The 19,548-nt window shown below is 46.5% G+C and overlaps 1 pseudogene across 1 annotated transcript; it reads right to left on the bottom strand.

Moving 5' to 3' along the window:
* Positions 1-18,101: 18,101 nt before the first annotated feature.
* Positions 18,102-19,457, bottom strand: LOC101179416 (annotated as a pseudogene). The gene has a single exon (XR_178835.3). The product of XR_178835.3 is annotated as an uncharacterized LOC101179416 (transcript).
* Between the last annotated feature and the right edge of the window lie 91 nt (positions 19,458-19,548).

Below are 19,548 nucleotides of genomic sequence, written 5' to 3'. Positions count from 1 at the left end.
AAATCGACGCAATAAAAAAATGATAAAGGGGATATCACCACTGATCCCACAGAAATACAAACTACCATCAGAGAATACTATAAACACCTCTACACAAATAAGCTAGCAAATTTAGCAGAAATGGATAAATTCCTGGACACATACACTCACCCAAGACTAAACCAGGAAGAAGTTAAATCTCTGAATAGACCAATAACAGGTTCTGAAATTGAGGCAATAATTAATAGCCTGCCAACCAAAAAAAGTCCAGGACCAGACGGATTCACAGCTGAATTCTACCAGAAATACAAAGAGGAGCTGGTACCATTCCTTCTGAAACTATTCCAATCAATAGAAAAAGAGGGAATCCTCCCTAACTCATTTTATGAGGCCAGCATCATCCTGATACCAAAGCCTGGCAGAGACACAACAACAACAACAACAACAACAACAACAACAAAAAGAATTTTAGGCCAATATCCCTGATGAAGATCCATGCGAAAATCCTCAATAAAATACTGGCAAACCGAATCCAGCAGCACATCAAAAAGCTTATCCACCATGATCAAGTGGGCTTCATCCCTGGGATGCAAGGCTGGTTCAACATACACAAATCAATAAACGTAATCCATCACATAAACAGCACCAATGACAAAAACCACATGATTATCTCAATGGATGCAGAAAAGGCCTTCGATGAAATTCATCAGCCTTTCATGCTAAAAACTCTCAATAAACTAGGTATTGATGGGACGTATCTCAAAATGATAAGAGCTACTTATGACAAACCCACAGCCAGTATCATACTGAATGGGCAAAAACTAGAAGCATTGCCTTTGAAAACCAGCACAAGAGAAGGATGCCCTCTCTCATCACTCCTATTCAACACAGTGTTGGAAGTTCTGGCCAGGGCAATCAGGCAAGAGAAAGAAAGAAAGGGTGTTCAATTAGGAAAAGAGGAAGTCAAATTGTCCCTGTTTGCAGATGACATGATTTTATATTGAGAAAACCTCATCGTTTCAGCCAAAATCTCCTTAAGCTGATAAGCAACTTCAGCAGTCTCAGGATACAAAATCAATGTGCAAAAATCACAAGCATTCCTATACACCAATAATAGACAGAGAGCCAAATCATGAGTGAACTCCCATTCACAATTACTACAAAGAGAATAAAATACCTAGGAATCCAACTTACAAGGGATGTGAAGGATGTCTTCAAGGAGAACTACAAAGCACTGCTCAGCGAAATAAAAGAGGACACAAACAAATGGAAGAACATTCCATGCTCATGGATAGGAAGAATCAATATTGTGAAAATGGCCATACTGCCCAAGGTAATTTATAGATTCAATGCTATCCCCATCAAGCTACCAATGACTTTCTTCACAGAATTGGAAGGAACTACTTTAAAGTTCATATGGAACCAAAAAAGAGCCTGCATAGTCAGGAAAATCCTAAATAAAAAGAACAAAGATGGAGGCATCATGCTACCTGACTTTATACTACAAGGCTACAGTAATCAAAACAGCATGGTACTGGTACCAAAACAGATATATAGACCAATGGAACAGAACAGAGGCCTCAGAAATAACACCACATGTCTACAACCATCTGATCTTTGACAAACCTGACAAAAACAAGCAATAGGGAAAGGATTCCCTATTTAATAAATGGTGCTGGGAAAACTGGCTAGCCATATGTAGAAAGCTGAAACTGGATCCCCTCCTTACACCTTATACAAAAATTAACTCAAGATGGATTAAAGACTTAAATGTAAGACCTAACACCATAAAAACCCTAGAAGAAAACCTAGGCAATACCATTCAGGACCTAGACATGGGCAAAGACTTTATGACTGAAACACCAAAAGCAATGGCAACAAAAGCCAAAATAGACAAATGGGATCTAATTAAACTAAAGAGCTTCTGCACAGCAAAAGAAACTATCAGCAGAGTGAACAAGCAACCTACAGAATGGGAGAAAATTTTTGTAATATACCCATCTGACAAAGGGCTAATATCCAGAATCTACAAAGAACTTAAACAAATTTACAAGAAAAAAGCAAACAACCCCATCAAAAAGTGGGCAAAGATATGACCAGACACTTCTCAAAAGACAACATTTATGCAGCCAACAGATACATGAAAAAATGCTCATCATCACTGGCCATCAGAGAAATGCAAATCAAAACCACAATGAGATACCAGTTAGAATGGCGATCATTAAAATGTCAGGAAACAACAGATGTTGGAGACGATGTGGAGAAATAGGAACACTTTTACACTGTTGGTTGAAGAGTAAATTAGTTCAACCATTGTGGAAGACAGTGTGGCGATTCCTCAAGGATCTAGAACTAGAAATACCATTTGACCCAGCGATCCCTTTACTGGGTATATACTCAAAGAATTATAAATCACTCTACTATAAAGACACATGTACACATGTTTATTGCGGCACTATTCACAATAGCAAAGACTTGGAACCAACCCAAATGTCCATCAATGATAGACTGGATTAAGAAAATGTGGCACATATACACCATGGAATACTATGCAGCCATAAGAAAGGATGAGTTAGGCTGGGCACGGTGGCTCACGCCTGTAATCCCAGCACTTTGGGAGGCCGAGGCGGGCGGATCACGAGGTCAGGAGATCGAGACCGTCCTGGCTAACACGGTGAAACCCCGTCTCTACTAAAAATACAAAAAATTAGCCGGGCGAGGTGGTGGGTGCCTGTAGTCCCAGCTACGTGGGAGGCTGAGGCAGGAGAATGTCGTGAGCCCTGGCGGGGGGGGGGGGGGGGCGGAGCCTGCAGTGAGCCAAGTTCATGCCACTGCCCTCCAGCCTGGGTGAAAGAGCGAGACTCCGTCTCAAAAAAAAAGAAAGGATGAGCTCATGTCCTTTGCAGGGACATGGACGAAGCTGGAAACCATCATTCTCAGCAAACTATCACAAGGACAGAAAGCCAAACACCACATGTTCTCACTCATAGGTGGGAGTTGAACAATGAGAACACATGGACACAGGGCAGGGAAGATCACATGTTGGGGCCTGTCAGGGGGTGGGGGACTGGTGTAGGGATATCATTAGGAGAAATACTTAATGTAGGTGACGAGTTGATGGGTGCAGCAAACCAACATGGCACATGTATACCTATGTAACAAACCTGCACGTTGTGCACATGTACCCTAGAACTTAAAGTATAATTTAAAAAATCAATAAATAAATGTGCAATGACATTAAAAAAAGAAATACATATGTAAAAAATTATTGAGATAAAATAAGGGAGACCAAAATAAATAGCAACATGTACCAGCGTTATGAAGAGGATTATTCAACATTATCAAAATTTCAATTCTCTCCAAATTGAATTCAAAAAGCTGTTTCTAAACATCTGGCACTGTAGAGGGCCAAAATCGGCAAAGGCATTCTAGGAACAAGGCCGAAGTGGACGGACTCCCTCTGCCAGAGTCGAGAACTAAGTAAAGCTTTAGTGTGTACTCAACGCAGTGCCACACTGGCATAGAGACAGACAAAGACCAGCGACATGAAATAGGGAACTCAGAAGCAAACTATGTCCCTCTATGGGGCACTTGGTTTTTGACAAAGGGACATTGAGAATAATGGAATAAGGGCCATCTTCTCCTAAACCAAGCTTGTCCAACCTGCGGCCTGCAGGCCCCATGCAGCCCAGGACAGCTTTGAATGTGGCCCAACACAAATTTGTAAACTTTTTAAAAACATTATGAGTTTTTTTTGTGATTTTTTTTTTTTTTTTTAGCTCATCAGCTATTGTTAGTGTATTTTTTTTAATTTTTTTTTTTGAGATGGAGTCTTGCTCTGTCACCAGGCTGGTGTGCAGTGGCCCGATCTCAGCTCACCGTAACCTCTGCCTCCCAGGTTCAAGCAATTCTCCTGCCTCAGCCTCCCAAGTAGGACTACAGGTGTGTGCCACCACTCCAAACTAATTTTTTTTGTATTTTTAGTAGAGAGGAGCTTTCACCATGTTGGCTAGGATGGTCTTAATCTCTTGATCTCGTGATCCCCCTGCCTTGGCCTCCCAAAGTGCTGGGATTACAGGCATAAGCCACCGTACCAGGCCATGTTAGTGTATTTTATGTGTGACCCAAAAGAATTCTTCTTCTTTCAGTGTGGCCTGTTGAAGCCAAAAGATTACACAACCCTGTCCTAAACTGGGACAGCAGGGAATCTACATAATTAAAAAGTAAGGGGGTTCTTACCCACACTTCACATAAAAGTCCATTCCATGTACCTTATAGACCTCAATGGGCAATCCAAAACAATAAAGACTTTACAATCTTTATGTAGAAGAGTATCTTTATGACCATGACATGAGAATCTTTTTTCCAAAGGAATAAAACCATATTAAAAATAACAATAAAGAGATAAAAATGTTTTTTAAACAACACACACACACACACAACATGAAGCATAAAGTATAACATTGATAAATTTAATTATATTAAACTTTAAACTTCTGCTCATTAAAAACCATAAAGAAAATACAAAGCTGATCCACAGTGTTGGGGAAGACATTTTCCACAAATAACCAAACAAGGGCTTTTATCAAGAAAATATAAAGAACTCCTTCAGCACGTTGGGAGGCCAAGGCACAGGAGTTCAAGACCAGCCTGGGCAACATGGTGAAATCCCGCCTCTACTGAAAATACAAAAATTAGCCAGGCACAGTGGTATGTGCCTGTAGTCCTAGCTACTCAGGAGACTGAAACAGGAGGATCGCTTGAGCTCAGGAGGTTGAGGCTGCAGTGAACCGAGATTGTGCCACTGTACTTTAGCCTGGGCAGCCGAGAAAGACCCTCTCTCAAAAAAAAAAAAAAAAAAAAAGAATAAAAGTGGGGAAAAAGCCTTCTACTCACATTTCACTAAATGACCAATAAACATATGAAGAGGCCTCAACCTCATTACACCAGAAAATGCAAATGGGAACCCAATGAGATGCTGATGCTCCAGACACCTGCCTACCAGATGGTTCACACGACACTGATGATACCACCTTGTGGGGATCTAGAGCAGCAAGAAATACTACAGTGTGGCTGGGGGTGTGCATGTACAACTGCTTTAAAGGTTTCCTGTTTCCTAGGACAGTCAAGAATATGAATGTCTTATCACCTAAAATTCCACACATGGGCACAAACCCTAACAAATGTGAATGTAAATGTGTGCCAGGACATTGACATATAAAAGCTCCCTGTAGTGTTGTTCATGATAATAGAATCAGTACACAATGGTAGATTTTTTAAACCACAAAGACAGCAATGTGGATTGATAGCAACAGCAATGTTGAACAAAAAAGTAAGATACAGGAGAATACACACGATGACCATGGCCATAAAAATTATAAAAAGGCAAAATCAATGTTTACTGTATGTGCAGATGTTCAGGTAGCAAAACCATCCACTAAAATAACAGAAAACCACAAAGTCAGGACAGTGGTCAACTCTAGGCAGTGAGGCTGGTGCCAGGAGGGGCTCACCATGACCTTTCTTGAACTGCAGGGGTATTGTGAGGTTTGCATCACAGCCATCACTTAAGATACACTTTATATGGTGTGTCCTATTCTGTATTTGTGTCATATGTCACAATAGAAAGATGAGAGGTGAGGGGAGTGAAAGGGAGAAAGGGGAAGTGAAGGGCAGGAGAAATGAATAAAGAAAAAGAATAAAGAAAAAGAGACGGGAAGATGGAGATGCAGAGGGGAAAGAGGGAAAGAACAGGGCAGGGAGGAAGAGACAGGAGAGGATTGGGAAGAGACAATGGGGAGAAGGAGGGAGTGTGAGCTGCACCCGTGTAACCTGCCTGCCCCAGCTCCTCCACAGCTGGGTCATCCTCCCTGCCCACCCCACCCCTCCCCCATGGGAGCCCTCTGCTATGGGACAACTCCCCATTCAGCAGGCTGTTGACTTCCAGGCCCTATCCAGAAAGTCTCATCTCCCAAAAGCCTGCCCAGAACCCTAAGGTGAACTCACAGTTGAGGGAGCTCCTCCCCTAGTGTCAACCTGGCTCCCACCTCCCAGTGCGGGAGAAAAGCAAAGCAAGTGAGCTGGGAGGCTTTGGGGACAGGCCATTCTCCAGGAGCCAGCCTGGCCACAGGGCCAACGGTGCCTGGCAGAGAACCACAGGGCTCAGTAAGCAGAGGCCACGCAGGCCCCGAGGCCAGACTGCAGTGGGGGCCAGTGTGGCCAGGTGCCCAGAAATCCCATCAGCACCACTGGGTCCCTTGGAAGATGCTCAGGTTCCCAAAACAACTGGGGGTTAGAGGCTAGGGATTAGGCAAACCTCACCTTGGACAGCAGCCTCAGCCCTGTCCTCAGCCCAAGGGACACCAGGGCAGGAGGCTGTCACAAGGAAGTAGGTGGCTCAAGGCCACCTACTGTGCCTTGGCTGAGGGACGTGGCTCAGGTCAGTTTGCTCCATGACTCCCTGGGCCCCACAGACCCCACTCCGCTCTCTGCTGCAGCCCAGTGCACTGCATGGTACTCTGCTGTGCCAGGTTGTGTTGTGTCCAGTTGTGCTGTGTTGTGTGCTGTGTCACTGTTCCTGCAAACTCCCTGTCCAGAAGCTCTAGGGCCCTGGCTTCTGAGAAGCCCTAGCCCTGAGTCAGCCTCAGGCAAGGCCTGCATCCCTGCTGCCTCCCTTTCCCTGGCTCAGCCTTGCAGCTCCCACTGACCCCTCTGCCACTCACCTACCACCCATCACCCCCACTTAGAGGCCAGGAAGCAGCGGGAGCTGTATCTCCCTCCCAACCACCCCCTCTCCTCTTCCTTCATCCTCCAGGACATGCATTTCTAACAGAAACCAGAAATCCTGCAAATGCCCTGACCCACCTACCAACCCCAGGGCACCTCCTGCCCAGGTATTTGGCACAGGGGACACCCCCACACTGGCCCCATCATGTGCCTAGTGGCCCCGAGGCTGCAGCACGGGATGCCTGTCTGGCCCTGGACCTGCCCTGGGCTCTGCCCTCTGCCACCACCCACAGGACAAACCCAAACAATTGCTGTCCTCCCTCTGAAATGGTGGCCATGGGGGTGCAGGGAAGGCCTTGCGTCCCTCCTGTGCCCAGGCCCCTCACCCCCACACTCTGGCTGGATGCATCTGCTGTCCAGAGCCCTTAGTCACAAGGTGTGAAGCCCGGACCACGATGATGGCAAAGGAGGGCCTTCCTAAGCCTAAAGATGGTCTAAACCTTCATAGAACTGCTGGTCCCAGGGCCAGCCAGAGTCCCAGGTGAGGCTGAGGTGGCTCAAAGTGGTGCACGGGAGATGTCTGATATCAACACTCTCCTGGAGGTAGATGATGTCTCTGGCCTGGTGACTTCCCTGGCCGCCAGCCACCACCACAGCCCCGTGTCGCCAAGGCTGAAGGTGCAAGCTTGCCCTGGCCCGGGCATAGAAAGTGCACGATCTGGTCATGTCATGCAGGTGACCTCAGGCGGGCATGGTGGCGCTTGTGGGGCAGTCCTGTAACCTGCAGTGTGGTGGGTGGGATGGATGTGTGTGACACAGGCAGGAACTACCCCTCATGGCAGTTGAGGGCCCACGTGTGTATTGGGTGGGGGCTGATGGGATTGAGAGGTGAGTGGCTGGGCACAGGCAGGTGAGTGAGTGACAGCTACACAAACCCCACCACTGAGCATGTCCCTCCGAGGGCAAAGCAGATCAGAACCACAGGCCCAGCCCTGGGAGGCCCAGAGGGGCCTCAGGTCCTCAGGGACCTGGCCTTCTCAGCCCTCAGAGGACCCAGCCTTCTCAGCCCTCAGAGGACCCCACTTCCTCTACAGAGCCCCCCAGCTGGCTCCACCTGCAGCTGTGTGGGTGGGAAGGGGACACAGTGCTCTGAGGTGCAGAGAAGGAAGGAAGATGGAGGGAGGGCAGCCCTCTGCTCCCAGGTCCTCTGTTCCCTGACTCTGCTGCTCAGCCCCCTGCGGCCCTCCTGGAGCCCACACCTTTCAGCTGCAGTCTCCCAGCCTCTGTCCCCAGGACGAAGCCCACTCAGCCAGTGCTTTTCCACTGTAGCTGGCTTTTCCCCTTGGGGAGGGTCCCCAGATTGTGCAAAGTGCGGAGGGGTCCCCTGTCCCTGTCCCGCAGGGTCCCCACACCAGGCTTTCTCAATGTCTCCCTGTCTCTCTCAGACAACGAGGGCAGAGGCAGCCACAAGGCCTGTCCCAGCCACAATCAAACCCGCATATTCAGGTAATCACAGATGCTTGTCCCACACAGTCACACACCCCAACCTCAGGTACCAAACACCCCACACGCTCCTGACAGCGCATTCTACTCACACACAATCCCATTCTCACACATGTGCATCCGAGCCTCTTGACCCACATACAATGTGACAGGCCACTGGGCCACCTGGGGGTCCCAGTGCACATGGATGCCTGCACTGCACAGCCACCTGGATCCTGTGTCACCAGACAGGCAGGGGGTGGACACCTGGCAAATGCCACCTGCTGTGCCTGCTGGGCCACCAGAAACTCCACTCTCTCCCCAACTCTCCAGGTCCCAGCCAAGCCACGCCCACCGGGCCCACCCCCAGCACCCTGAGTTTAAGGACTGCATCTCCCCAGATGCCAGAGGGAGAGGCTTCCGCAACACCCCAAGTGTAACCCGTACCCCAGTCAGCCCTGACCCCGCACCGCATGGCGCCCACCTGAGCCCTGGTGTTGCTGGGCTTCCTGCTGCTGCTGTTGCTAGCAGGTAGGTCCCGCCAGGAGACCCTGGGCCACGCTGCAGCCCTGGGGTACCCACCCCTCCCTGCTTACATGCTCCTACTCTCCCTGCAGATCCCAAGAAACTATGCCTGCAGCTCGTGACTGTCATGAACCAGTTTCTGACCGAGGACAAGGACACCTACATGGATTCTGTCAACAGATACCACCCCATGGAGCTGGAAAGAAACACATCCTCCAAACTCAAGGACATGGTGACCAACACCACAACCCCCGAGGAGGGACAGGCCGTCATGCAGCAGGCCCGGCCACCAGCGCCTCCTCACAGCCCTTGACCTCCTTTGAGAGCAGGGACTCTGTTCCCTGAGAGCCTCTCTCTCCACCCAAACACTTCCCCACCTCTCACCAAGCAATGTCCCTGCAGACGGGCAGCTGCCCAGGGACAAGACCTCAGGGCGCTGGGCCTCCGCCCTCTGATGCTCAACCTCTGCTGTCAACCCCATCCTATCCCTCCTTCCCCAGAAGACCCCTCCCTTCAGCCTCCCACCCCTCCCCACAGGAAGAAATCAACAACCAGTGTGCCTACACGGTACTGAAGTGACACCATCCACAGGCACCTGGGGTCTCTGCCCAGGCAGCCTGTCTGGCCCAGGAGAACCTGGGCCCAGGGCCCCACCCTCCCCAGCTCCTGCCCTGCTGCTGCCCCTCCTCCCACTCCTGCTGTGCTAATTGGGGCTGATTGTAGGCCACTACTTTATTTACATAGGGTGTACACCAAGTAACCAATGGGAAGCCTCTAGAGGGTATTTAGACCCCAGGAAATTCTAACTGGGCTCTTGAGCCCTTATGCTTGGGCCTGCTCCCACTGTTTGGAGTGTACTTTCACTTTCAGTAAGTCTCTGCTTTTGTTGCTTAATTCTTTCTTTGCTTTATGCGTTTTCCCCAATTCTTTGTTCAAAACAGTAAGAACCTGGAGACCCTCCTCCCATAACAGGAAGGTGGGATGGAGGGAGCCCACCCTGACACTGACCCGGGCCACCCACATGCTCCTCCCCCCACACCCATACTCACTAGGGTCCTGGGTCGAGCTTCCCCTGCTGCTCACAGCTCAGTGAGTCGCCAGGCCAGCAAGGACCCCCAGCTGTGCCCCTCTGCTGATTTTGCCCCTGGACACCCTTACCAATCAGGGTCCAGTCAGGTGACAGAAGTCACAGGCAAGTGGCTTCAACACCCACACATGTAGTGAGAGGTGACAGCATGCTGGCGGCCCTCGCAGCCCTCGCTCGCTCTCGGCACCTCGTCTGCCTGGGCTTCCACTTTGGCGGCACTTGAGCCCTTCAGCCCACCGCTACACTGTGGGAGCCCCTTTCTGGGCTGCCCAAGGCTGGAGCTGGCTCCCTCAGCTTGCAGAGAGGTGTGGAGGGAGAGGCATGAGCGGGAACCAGGGCTGAGCGCCATGCTTGTGGGCCAGCTGGAGTTCCCAGTGGGCATGGGCTTGGCAGGCCCTGCACTCGGAGTGGCCGGCCAGCCCTGCCGGCCCAGGCAGTGAGGAGCTTAGCACCTGGGCCAGCAACTGCTGTGCTCAATTTCTCACTGGGCCTTAGCTGCCTTCCCGCGGGGCAGGGCTCGGGACCTGCAGCCCGCCATGCCTGAGCCTCTCCCCCAACTCTGTGGGCTCCTGTGCAGCCTGAGCCTCCCCAATGAGCACTGCCCCCTGCTCCACGGCGCCCAGTCCCATCAACAACCCAAGGGCTGAGGAGTGCGGGCGCGTGCGAGGGACTGGCAGGCAGCTCCACCTGCGGCCCCAGTGTGGGATCCACTGGGTGAAGCCAGCTGGGCTCCTGAGTCTGGTGGGGACTTGGAGAACCTTTATGTCAAGCTAAGGGATTGTAAATACACCAATCAGCACCCTGTGTCTAGCTCAGGGTTTGTGAATGCACCAATCGACACTCCGTATCTAGCTACTCTGGTGGGGACTTGGAGAACCTTTGTGTCCACACTCTGTATCTGGCTAATCTAGTGGGGATGTGGAGAACCTCTGTGTCTAGCTCAGGGACTGTAAACACACCAATCAGCACCCTGTGGAAAAGACCAATCGTCTCTCTGTAAAATGGACCAATCACCAGGATGTGGGTGGGGCCAGATAAGAGAATAAAAGCAGGCTGCCCAAGCCAGCAGTGGCAACCCGCTCCGGTCCCCTTCCACACTGTGGAAGCTTTGTTCTTTTGCTCTTTGCAATAAATCTTGCTACTGCTCACTCTTTGGGTCCACACTGCCTTTATGAGCTGTAACACTCACCATGAAAGTCTACAGCTTCACTCCTGAAGCCAGTGAGACCACGAACCCACCGGGAGGAACGAACAACTCCAGATGCGCTGCCTTAAGAACTGTAACACTCACCGCGAGGGTCCGCGGCTTCATTCTTGAAGTCAGTGAGACCAAGAACCCACCAATTCCGGACACAGTAGCATCTCTCCACTGTGTAACATGTGTTCCTAATGCACTTCCTATATCTCACTTCCTTTAGGTTGTGTTTTATTCCAGGTAATGTCCCTTGAATCTAAATTACAATTTACTAATTTTCACGAAAGCTGCACCTAATCTGCTACCCATTCAGACAAACAAACTCACTTATCAAATGTTTGTTGAACCGGCACTCAGTGGCAGATTCTGTGCTAGGGCGTGCCAAGTGCAGATACATGTTTGCCAAGACACACAGTCATGCCTCAGGACCTCCTGGGTGCACATGCACACATGGACCTGCGGGCTGGCACCATAGTGCTCAGCCTGTTCCCAATCCCATGGTGCTCCAGGGAGGACACAGGATGTCACAGCAACACCCAACTCATCCCACTGCATGCTGAGCTTAGTTCCTGATACACTGTCACCCCAAAGGCATGGCCCAGGGCCATGGGTCTCTCTGCAGACCTGCCCTGCCCCCACTTACACACACACACACACACACACACACACACACACACACACACACGAAGAGGTATGTCTCATTTCCACCTGTGGGATTCTAATTTATGGCAGTGACTGAGTGACCACACAGAGCGGCCAATGCGATGGAAAACATTATTATTTACATTTCCCAGGGGCACACTATGCCACACAGGGCCACATGGAGAGCACCAGTGCTGGTCAGGAGGCAGGAGCAAGGGGAAAGCATAAGCCACAGCCTTTATTGGGGTTCCCATGGGAAAAGCCAGGCAGGGCAGAGTAAACAGCTTATGATTAGCTAGTTTGAATAACTCCGGCAGGCTTTGGCCTATAGCGTTGGTCTCTGGTTACCTGGAACCTGGTGGGGGGGTGCCTCAGTGCAGAGGAGATATTGGTGTGGGGTGTGAGAGTTGGATAAAGAGGTAATTGGGGCTGTAGATTCAGTGCCAGTTGGTTGGGTATGAGAGAGGTGCTCCAGGTCGAGCGTTTTGCCATCTCTAAGACTAATCCTGAGAGGACAGTCTCTCCAGAGCCAGCAAACTTTAAAAGATGTCATCATAAAATACAGAAAATAAGAAGCATAATTACACCAAGTCACAGAGTAAGTGGATGTTTACCTTTTTACAAACTGACTGTGTTCCAAAGTGGTTATACTACATTACATTCTCACCACAGTGTTATGAGGATTTCAGGTACTCCATATCCTCACCAACACTTGGTATGGTCAGTCTTTAATTTTCACTATTCCCATTTGGTGTGTAGTGGTATTTCCCTGCGATTTTACTTTGTATCTCCCTAATGACTAATGTTTACAACTTTTATGTGTACTACTGCCATCCCTCTATCTTCTTTGGTTAGGTGTCTATTCAAATCTTTTGCCCATTTAAACTTTTTTCTTTGTTTTATTATTGAGTTTTGAGAGCTCTTAATAAATAATGAATATAAGTCCTTCTTCAGATATGTGGTTTGCCAGTATAGTCTTCTAGCATATGGCTCTTTTCTTCCTTCATCTTAAAAGAGCCTGTCCCATAGCAGAAATCTTTACTGTTGACAAAGCTGAATGTGTTATTTTTTTCTTTGATTGAACATGTTTTTGGCGTATATTTCAGAAGTATTTGCCAAGATTTTAAAAGTTCTCTCATGTTACTTAATGAAGGTTTCATATATTGAGGTTTATAATCCATGTTGAGTTAGTTCTTGAATATTGTATACCGTGTGAGGTTTGGGATCAGAACTTTGTGGTTTGTTTGTTTGTTTTGAGACGGAGTCTTTGTCACCCAGGCTGGAGTGCAGTAGTGCAATCTCGGCTCACTTCAACCTCCGCCTCCCAGGTTCAAGCAATTCTCTGCCTCAGCCTCCCAAGTAGTTGGGATTACAGGCACGTGCCACCACGCCTGGGTAAGTTTTGTATTTTTATTAGAGATGGGGCTTTACCATTTTGGCCAGGCTGGTCTTGAACTCCTGACCTCCTGATATACCCACCTTGGCCTCCCAAAGTGCTGGGATTAAGGGCGTGAGCCACTGCACCTGGCCTGGTTTTTGTTTTAATATGGATGTCCAGTTGTTCCAACAACACTTGTTGAAAACATGATCTTCAGTGAATTGCCTTTGCACCTTTCTAAAACATCATTTGAGCTTCTATGTGTTGGTCTATTTCTGGACTTTCTTAATCTATATTTTTGCTAACATTTTAAAGTCTTAATTAACTTTATAATATGTCTTTAAATCAGGCAATGTAATCGTTTAACTTTATGCATCTTTTTCTTTTTTTTTGCTATTCTAAGTGCTTTGTATTTTCATATCAATTTTAGAATTCACTTGTTATTTTCTAATAAAAGCATTGTGGGATTTTGATTGGATTGCATTGAATATATGTTTATCAATCTGAGAAGAATTAGCACATTAACAATACTGAGTGTTCTAGTCCATAAACATTGTGTATCTCTCCTCTTATTTAGATCTTTAATTTTCCTCAGCAATCTTTTGTAGTTTTCAATGTATATATCTTGCACATCTTAAGTGTCTCAAGTATATATTGTATGCTCTTGTAAAAAGTGCTTTTAAATTTCAGTTTCAAATTGATCATTATATATAGAAGTATAATTTTTTAAAAAAATTATTATTTACCCTGTAAATTTTGTAAATTCATTTATTCCAGATTTTTGTTCACAGATTCCATGGGATTTTCTCCATTAATATTTATGTTGTCTAATTTATTTGTTCAATTTTATGTGTTTATTTTCAAACTGGCAACTGTGAAATGTATTGGAAGATTATTCATAAAATTCCTTATTACTGTTTTAGAATCTGTAAAAGCTGGTTGTGGTGCACTCCTGTATTCCAAACTACCTTGGAGGCTGAAGCAAGTGAATTGCTTGAGCCCAGGAGTTCAAGACTTCAGTGAGCCATGATGGGGCCAATGCACTCCATGTGGGGTGTAAAAATAAATAATTAAATGAATAAATGAATAAATAAAATATGTAGTATCTAGTGATGTCACCTCATCTGTACCTAATTGGTAATTTGTTTTTTCTCAAATTTTTTTCTTGCTAGATCCACAGAGGTGGATCCCTTTTATTGATCTCAAAAAATCTGTATTGGTTTTACTGGTTTTTCTCTATTGCTATTCTGTTTTCCACATCATCAATTTCTTTCTGATCTTTACTATTTCATTCTTGTTTTGAGTTTCAATTGTCTTTTTTCAGTTTTTAAGGTTGAATCTGTCATTGATTTGAGATAGTTCTATCTATAGGCATTTAATCTATAAATTTAGCAGCATCTACAATTTATTTTGTACGTTGTGCTGTCATGTAATAAGATAGTGGCCTAGCATAGCTCTAGTCTTATCTGTGGAGATTCCTGGGTATCCATCTTTATCCCTTGGTCAAGATAAATTAGTGGGATTTATAATGAGCTCATTAAAATCTAAAATCCCTCATAGTCCCAAGGGCCAATGTATCTACCAATGGCTTTTGCTGTGGTCTGAATATTTGTATCCCCCCAAAATTTCTATGTTGAAATCTAATCATCAATATGGGACTCATTTGAACCTAAACTTCCACCAAAACACAAATCTGAAACTTTGTCTCCATACACGACACCTTCTTCCATAACCTCACATGGCAAAAGGAGCAAACAAGCTTGGGCCTCTTTTATAAGGACACCAATCCATTCATAAGAACTCCAGCCTCATGACTTAACATTTCCTCAAAGGCCTCACCTCTTAATATTGTCACACTGGGGATTCGGTTTCAGCATATGAATTCCGTGGTGGGGGCGGGGGACAGACATTCACATCATAGCACACCCTGAATCTTAAACAGCTTCTGCATCAGCATAAACTGGCTTTTCTTCTCCAAAGTTTATATTCTAAAATGTGCCCTTGACCAGATAAATCCCAACAGCAAAAATTACTGATTGTAAACATTGCATTATTTTAAATAGGAAAGGGACAGAAGGCAGCTAAGAGCTAGTGGAAGGGAGTGGGTTGAGTATTGCATGTAATGTGTTTTAGTTTCTCCTTATTGCTGTCTCTCTCTGCCTCATTTTCTTTCTCAAGTGTCTGGCATATTTGTTTAAGTCAGACTTGCTTATGCCTATGATTCTCTCTACCTCACACCCCTGATTTCTGCTCCTCATTCTCTATTCCAGTGCCTCTAACCTTTCTGCTAACAACGCAAGTCAGGGTGTCACTGGAAAAGGGGTCTCGATCCAGACCCCAAGAGGGTTCTTGGATCTTGTTCAGGAAGGAATTTAAGATGTGTCGCAGAGTGCAGTGAAAGAATCAAGTTTATTAGAAGCTACACCATTAGTGAGCAGGAGGCCCTCAGAAAACAAGAGGAGGAATGCACTGGCTTTAAGTTTTTCTTATATAGGGGTCTTATCCATGAAAAAACTAAGCTAAGCTGGGTCTATGTGTGGGTGAGCAGGCAGAATAAAAAAATTATTACAGTATTCACTTAAACTAACCTGGACATTCCAGTGTGTAAGTACATCAAAACATAGCTATTATCTTCAAAGCACATATTGTTACGGGTATTGGGACATCTGGACTCTGCACTGTTGTAGGAGTGTCCCTGTAGGTTTCCTTAGGCTGTTTCCTCAACTATAAACACCCCATGACTAGGGGCCATGACCGACAAGGAATGTACTTTGCTAGTCTCAAAATGGAACTATACTTAAAATGGCATCCTCTGGCTCTCCTATACTCCTGCTTCCCTAACGATGGGGCATTCTCAAGTTAGGGGTTTAACTTCACAGGAATGCTTTTTACGAGATGGCCAGACATAGCTATTGAAACAAAAGGACTAGCCCTCCATTTAAAGTTCTTCTCCCCTATGCCCTGAGTCACATCTAGTCCTTTAATGTTGGCCCTCTCTCCACTCATGAACTTAACTCATATTCCAAATATCTGAGGACTCATAATGGAAAGCCACCATAATTCTTCCAGTGAGATCATGAGGAAAAGGAGAAACAGTGAAGAATCCCTATGTAAGCTTTTCTGGATGGACTGAGCAGGGACTTTATGTCTTAAGTGTTGTTTAAAGTGGTTCCAGAGGGATCCTGGTCTTGTCTGAAAAAAAAAAATTATATAATCTCTAGAAGAGAAAGGCACTTTCATCTAAGGATATGGGAAAGCTACAGGAAATCTCTTTTCAAGAGCAAAGATAACAAAAAAGGAAGCAAAGCAAACTGACTGAAGAATTTGGAAATAAACACCCAAAGGGGCCCATAAAATCTTCAGTTATTGTTATTATCAGATACATATTATGAAGCAACTATACCTACCATGTTAAAAAAATTGAAAAATTGAAATTAAAATGTCCTGGAGAGACAATTATGAATGGGCAATAGATCGGAATAAATTATCCAGAACGCAACACAGAGATTGAAGGACGAAAATTACAGAGAATTTAAGACACCTGGAGGATAGAGTGGTAACACCTGCCTCATAACGAATTAGGGTTCTCAAAGCAGAGAAACAATGGTGAAGAGGCAATATATGAGAGAGGAACAGTTTGCTGAGCACCAGGGATGACACGTCACAGATTCAAGTTGTTCAGCAAATCCCAAGCAGGAAAGAATTTAAGAATTTCATAACCAGAAACATTATGCCAAACTCCAGAAAACACATTCAGTTACTATTTCAGTTGAAAGCCCAGGATTCTAAGTGGGAAACGATCTTAATAACCTAGTCACTGCACTATCTCACTATCTCAAACCTCATTTCTTCCTATGTCTCTTGCATTTTAATATTAAAAAGGTCATCATTCCAAAAGAACATTGACCAAAAGACCTGCAATTCTCAGAGAAGGGAATACTAAGACCAACAGACATTCAAAAAGATTCTCAATCTCATTAACAATTAAAAAATGCAACTTTGAGCCACAATGAGTTACTATTTCACACCTAGTAGATTATTAAACTTTTAAAGTTTCACAAAGCGTGTTGGCAGTAAGAGTTGGCAAGCAAAATAACCATAAACTCTGGTAGGAGTGAAAATTGGTACAACTTTGGAAAACAATTAATCATTGTACAGTAAAATCATAGACGGGAACATACTTTGCACAATCCAGACTTTCCTTATTACATACTCTAAGCTTTGAGAGGAAGCCAGCTGATGCCAGTGTTTTTTAAAACTGTGGCTGCTATAGGAATTCACCACCATACCCACAGGATACACCAAGGTAGAAGTGTCAGAGGTGTTTAAACCAGAGCGACTCCATCTTGAATAGGGCCTGGGTAAAATAAGGCTGAGACCTACTTCCCAGACACTTAAGGCATTCTAAGTCACAGGATAACATTAGAAGTCGACACAAGCTACAGGTCAGGTCATAAAGGCCTTGCTGGTTAAACAGGTTGCAGTAAAGAAGCTGGCCAAAACCCACCAAAATCAAGATGGCGAGGATACTGACCTTTGGTGTCCTCACTGCTTGTTATGTGTCCGGAATTGGTTCCTTCTGGTGGGTTCCTGGTCTCGCTGGCTTCAGGAGTGAAGCTGCAGACCTTCGCGGTGAGTGTTAGAGCTCATAAAGGCGGTGCGTCCGGAGTCGTGCTGGAGTTGTTTGTTCCTCCCGGTGGGTTCATGGTTTCGCTGGCTTCAAGAGTGAAGCTGCAGACCTTCGAGGTGAGTGTTGCAGCTCATAAAGGTAGTGCAGACCCAAAGAGTGAAAGAACAAACATCCCACACCGTGGAAGGTGACCCCAGGGCGGTTGCCGCTGGTTGTTTGGGTGGCCAGCTTTTATTCCCTTATTTGGCCCCGCCCACATCCTGCTGATTGGTCCATTTTACGGAGCGCTGATTGGTCTATTTTACAAAGTGCTGTTTGGTCCGTTTTTACAGAGTGCTGATTGGTGCATTTACAAACCTTTAGCTAGACACAGAGCGCTGATTGGTGTGTTTTTACAGAGTGCTGATTAGTGTGTTTACAAACCTTTAGCTAGACACAGAGTGCTGATTGGTGCATTTACAATCCTTCAGCTATACAGAAAAGTTCTCCAAGGCCCCACCCAATCCAGAAGCCCAGCTGGCTTCACCTCTCGGTTATATGCTAATTATATGCATTAGCACGCTAAGAGACACTCTCATCAGTGCCATGACAATTTACAAATGCCACGGTAAGGTTCAGAAGTTACCCTGTATGGTTCAAAAAGCTGGGAAGCCCTCAGCTCCAGGAAATTGAAATTGCCCACCTCTTTCCTGGAAAACTCATGAATAATCCACCCCTTGTTTAGCATATCATCAAGCAATAACTACAAGTATCCCTAGTCCAGCAGCCCAAGCTGCTGCTCTAACAGTGGAGTACCCATTATTTCTTTACTTTCTTAATACACTTGTTTTGGCTTTGCACTGTGGTCTCCCACAGATTTTTTCTTGCGTGAGCTCTAAGAACTCTCTCTTGGAGTCTGGATCGGGACCCCTTTCTGGTAACAGAAGCACTGCTTCACGAAGATCATGCAGGTCAGTACTTACTAAGTACAAAAAAGTCTATAGCCACACTATTTATAATTTTAAAAATGAGTGAAGTCAATTAACATTTAAGTGTTAAAAAGAAAGTAAACAATCCAAATATACACAAACAGTAGACTGCTCTGGCTTGCATACAGAGAGGTCCATTGCACTTTTGGGTGGACCGGGAAAGGTCAAAGCCTAAGAAGCACTTCTAGGGAGAGGGGGCGTCAGGCTCTGATGGCTGCGGGAGGAGTGACTCCTCCCAGGATGAGGGTCTCCATCCTCCCAGTGCTCACTCAAGTTCAGTATTTCCAAGTCCTTCCAGGAGGCGTAACGCACGTCAGAACGGCCGTTAGTGTCACAGATACGTGTCCCCTTGCATTTCCAGGAAATGCCCTTGGTTGGCGAACTACAGTCGTGACAGTCGGGCCACAGGGCGTTTTGTGAGCTATCGTCTTGGGCAAATGAGTGCCAAAAAAACAAAAAGACCTCTGAAGGTGAACAGCATAGCAGCAGGGTTTGGGGATGAGAGGAGCCCCTTTGCTAGCAACGGCGAGCACTTGCGCGGTACCAGCAAGGGCTGCCCATGTCTCAGAGGGAAACGTTTGTGTGAGCGCAGGAATGACCCGGAAGACCTTGGCACGGCTGCAGAGTTTTCTGGGAAATGTAATTTCTTGGTCCAGGCGCCATGGCCCTTATAAATAGAGGGTGTCCCTTGGTTCCGAGGTGTGTCGTTCACCAGACGACAACTGTGTGCCCCAGGACAATTTGCGCATGGTCCTAGTTGGCCGGCTCTGGGTCGACGGCCCCAGGCGTTTTAGCTACTTACCAAGCCATGACTGGTTTGCCCGCGGGGCACCAGGTCCGCGCAGCCGCAGAGATCCTTGGGAAGTGTGGTCTTCCGGTGCCGGCGGTTCGCGGCTCCCGGGACATTTGTGTTGCAGCTCATAAAGGTCCCCGCAG

This window comes from Nomascus leucogenys, chromosome 10 (genome assembly GCF_006542625.1).
Source record: "Nomascus leucogenys isolate Asia chromosome 10, Asia_NLE_v1, whole genome shotgun sequence".
NCBI lineage: Eukaryota > Metazoa > Chordata > Mammalia > Primates > Hylobatidae > Nomascus > Nomascus leucogenys.
Note: the sequence above shows the minus strand (reverse complement) of the source record. Positions and strands in the feature narration are given on the sequence as shown.